Source organism: Lagopus leucura, unplaced genomic scaffold (assembly GCF_019238085.1).
Source record: "Lagopus leucura isolate 7727_CA_CO unplaced genomic scaffold, USGS_WTPT01 Super-Scaffold_100002, whole genome shotgun sequence".
In the NCBI taxonomy this organism is placed as follows: Eukaryota; Metazoa; Chordata; class Aves; order Galliformes; family Phasianidae; genus Lagopus; species Lagopus leucura.
In genome coordinates, this window is record NW_024962263.1 from 29,280,123 (window position 1) to 29,284,691 (window position 4,569).

Genomic DNA, 4,569 nt, shown 5'->3' on the forward strand with positions numbered 1-4,569 from the left:
GATCTATTCCCATCCTGCATCTGTGGCCTCCAGATTGTCAGTTCACGCCATCAAAAATATATGGGTGGAAATCAAAGTGAAGACCTTTAGGCACAGCCAAAAGTTCTAGCCTTGTCTCTTGAAGAGGCAAAGAAATACACTTTTTTCAGTGGTGTTGAAGAAATGTTACCAGACCTGGGGAAGAAAGGGAATTTGGTTTTTAGAACATCTTTGTCACTTTCAGTATATGGGGAATTTTTGAATCTTACTCCCCATCTTATATTATTATCTCTTATTCTCCACCTTATTTATTTTAAAAAAAATGTATATTCAGCAGTTAACTGGAAAGAAACACACACATACAAAAAAACAAAAAAACCCAAAACCTAACACAGTTGAAGAGACACTAGATACTGACATGGAAGCTCTGGCTTTGGTCTGTCAATCAGTTCTACTCCTGAGCTGCTTTGTGCTGGCCAGAGGAGTTCTCTGAGCCTGCCATTATATGCTGTGTGTCCCAGCCTTCAATGATTCCCTTGTGGAAGAAGGAAGAGGGTCAAGGAGGCAGAGGACCCTTTTCCTGGGGATGGCTCCTCCGTGCCTTTTTGCTTGCCGGAAAGAAAGGCTGCCCATTGGGCACAGGGGCTGCCTTCTAGCTGCCATCCTGTGCCCTCCAGGGGTCCTACAGCCTCCTTTTTACGCCATGCTGAACACCACTCCCACCATCACGGTGGTCATCACAGAATCTTACTGGTGTCACAGTAGTCACTGCTGCCCCATCCCACACACTCAGCTCCAAGACCTCTGGTGGTAAACAATCACAGCTGATACCAAGAGAACCAGGAGCGCTGATTGCCCAGTTTTACATGGGAAGAGAGAGTTTGGGTTCCCAGAACCGAAGAGGTGGTGGAGACTCACAGAGCAGAACAAATGCAGGAGGAAAAGTACGTGTGCCCATAGAGCAATGGCCTGGCCTGGGACTACTGTTCTGCAGCCCATGGAGGTGGATGCACTCCAGATGAAGAACCAATGGAAGTGGATTGACCTCTGCTACAGCTGTCTAGGCATATCATTATGCCAGAGTGAGATTACAGCAGCAGCATTGAAGGTCCAGGTGCCCAGCCCCCTGTCTGCTCTGCAGCTTCTGCACCCAGAATTAACTGGGAGACCATTCATTAACATCCTGCGGGCTTGCATGCAGGATAGCCTCCTTTCCCATCCCCTGTCCTTGCCCCTTGTAAAGAGATAGCATGTCTTCTGCATGGATTCCCAAGGAAGCAGGCAAATGTGGACTCAGCTTGTTATTGGCTGCTTCACTGTATCTACAGGAGGTGCCCCTCAGAGAGCTGGTGTGGACCTTGAGCCCTAGAGGTGGGGTGTCTCAGCCTGAAGATGTGAATGCTACCTAACAGGTGCTCACAGGTGAAGCCAGACCTTCCGTGGTGGTGCACGAAGAGCAGCAGCAGATCAATGAAAAAAAAGAGAGCTGTTCCTTTGAAGCTAATGAAAACACTGTCCCCATAAGGGTGCCCAAACAGAAAAGGTGTCCAAAGAGGTTTCACATGCTGTCCTTGGAGGAATCTGAACCTAAAAGAACAAAACTGGATGTTCCCAGACATCGCTGTCCCCTTTGTGTCCCTCAGGGCCATCTTCTGGCAGATGTCTTGGCTGAAGGCCAAGAGCTGCTCCTTGGAAATCCACCTGCAGGCTCCTATTTTGGTGCTACTAATGATTCTTAAAACCAGATTAGAGAGACCTTCCTCCAAACAAGGGAACAAGAAGCCACAAATATGGTGGCTGGTGTTCATATGACCAGTGGTGTGCGGGTCATGAATGTGGATCTGACAGAGAGCAGCACTAGGCTCAGTCATGTCAGTTGCCTGGAGAACAACTCATTTACTGCCTTCTGAAAGCTCACGCTGTGTTGACATGCTTCTGCTCATGCAGATGAGATTCCTGAGTGCTGAAACCTTCACACAAACTCATCCCCTCTGGCAAAGATCTCTGCAGCCCTGCTGTTTGCTAATATTTAAGACATGAGCTTGATCACAGCGTCCTTACCCAGAGTTAATGCTGCAGCATTCTCTCCCTTTTATAACTTATCTTTTTCTGTTCTTGCAGGGGACTTTTTGAGCACGTTTTTCCTTGCAACAACTCATATATGGGATGTTTTTCAAATACTGTGTGTCATTTTAGTATCATAGAATCTGACTGAAATTTTCAATTTGACTCTCAAAAAGAGTTGGTAGTTGGCAGCTTCAGTAGAGAAGGCAGTGTCCTTTCACTTCTGTGCTGAGCCTTTCACAGCTCAGCTCCACTACTGTGATGCCAGGACACAGCCTCAGAAAGAATACTGAGCTACCTTTCACCTGGGAAAAAATTTGAATGAGACAAAAGATTCTGCTGGTAGCTGAGTGTAAGAACATGAAAGATGAAATTTTCAGCAGGATGAAGTACCTGTTTTGTGTATCAGCTAAATTAGCTTTCCACACTCAGATACTTTTAACCAAAGGCTGTGCTTTTTTTTAGAAATGCAGAGGTCAGAATTTGGCTTTTCAAATATATTGTTGCAAACTGAGAGTAGCCATCGATGATTAACAGAAGACCACAATCAGAATTCCTGAGATAGAAGGCCAGAAAGTCTGAGAAAGAGATTTGGCTGGCACTCTCACTAGAGGAACTTAGAATCAGCCATTTAAATATACAGGATAACCAAAATACTTATCTTCTTTTCTCTTCCATCCCTCGGGATGAATGTGCTTCTATTCCCTAGTTGCAAATGACAGATGCTTCTTGAAATTTGAAATCTGCGAAGCTGGAGATAAAAGAGAACAGCAGTGAAAAATACGGACACTTGCAGAGTCTCATGTCTTCAAGCTACTTTTCAAGGTGCCGTCCTGTGGAGGAGCTTGGTAGTAAGCAAAGACATCCATAGGGGTTGCTGACGCTTGCACATTAGGGTAGCTTAAAAGGATTATATGTAGCTTATATGAGGCTGCAGTGCAAAATTCACTGCATTCCAAGGGTAATGGAGTCAAGTTCAGTGAACAGGATTGTTATTCAGATCACATGCTTCTCCAGCACTGCTGTTCTGAGATCCACAAATTTAAGTCAGAGAAGGCTTCAAACAACACCAATTCCTGATTCAAGTTTTTTTCTTCCACATGTGATTGTGACAACTTCTAGGATGGCAGAGCTGGAGAGGATAACCAGTTCTTAAGCAATTTGTTGAAGAGTTTGTTGACTTTACCACATGGAAACACTCCTTTCTGTTCCTACAGCCAGCACTACTCAATAGAAACACTTGTGCATGATGGAGACTAGATAGCATACGTAGAGAAAGATCCTATGGTGGTCGGCCCAAGCTAGGTATCTGCATCTTTAAGCTTTCAGGCAATGCAGATGGGGAGTTGCAGAGCAGCAAGGAGGCAATGCTTCCTGTGTAAGCTGTTGATTGGCCACGATCCCAGCTTTTAACGTAACTCAGCACTGAGCTGGAGCTGTATCAGACCCAATGTTCTGAACAGACAGAAAAGCATAGCTGCAATTCCAAAGAATGTTCTCAAGCCTGTCTCTACAAGGACAGGCTGAGAGAGCTGGGGCTGTTCAGCCTGGAGAAGGCACTGGAAAGATCTGAGAACAGCCTTTCAGTGTCTAAAGGGGAGTCAATAAGGAAGGACAGAATCAGTGCATTATTTTGCACTAAGCACTACTGTGCAAGAGCATCTCCAGAAGCACGACTTTCCCAATTAACTCCTAATCAAAAACAAAAAACTAAACCGCTAATCTTTCAATTTCCAAACCTACTGCTAACTTAATGAAGATTGTATGATGGTGAGCTAATTGCTTATCACAGTGAATCCTCTAAGTGAGGAAGTTATTCGGTTACACTCCAACTCTCAAATAGGCAGCGAGACACTGATAATTCAGCACGAGCTGCCATGCATTTAATGACATTTTATGTAAGTACTTTTTCTTCTGCCTTAACAACATAAGGACATCCAGTTTTGTTTTAAGCCAACAACAAAGAAGTTTAAACATTCAGAATCTCCAAAGTTACACCACTGAAAGTTTTCATCGATGTTCCAGCAACAAAAGAAAACTATTCCGTACGGTGAGGTTTTTTTATTTGGAAATGGAATGCATAAAACAATGACTTGAACAGGAAAGTCTCAATCATTTTAAAATTAAAATGTTCTAATTTTATATTCTTTATGACTACTGTGTGGAATATTATGAGGTTACTGTCATCAGAAATGCAAGACAAAAGACCTATAAGCTCACAGTATGTAAAGGTGCAAGAGTGACTTTTCAACAGCTGCGTGCAAAAAATAAATGGTGAAACATGAGAAATACCCAAATATCGTATTCTGGACTTTCAGAAGCCACTTTAGAAGAATCAATTATTGACTGTTCTGAAATGGCACCAAAAAGGCAACGTATCATTTGCATTATTTGTATCAGGAAATTCATTCACGCCCCTGCATTTTTTACTACTGTTATGAAGTAAGAGTCCCAAATGAATTTGCTTAACAACAAAGAGCTTCTTCCAAACAAATCCAAAACGTACAAGACAGAACAACCACAACC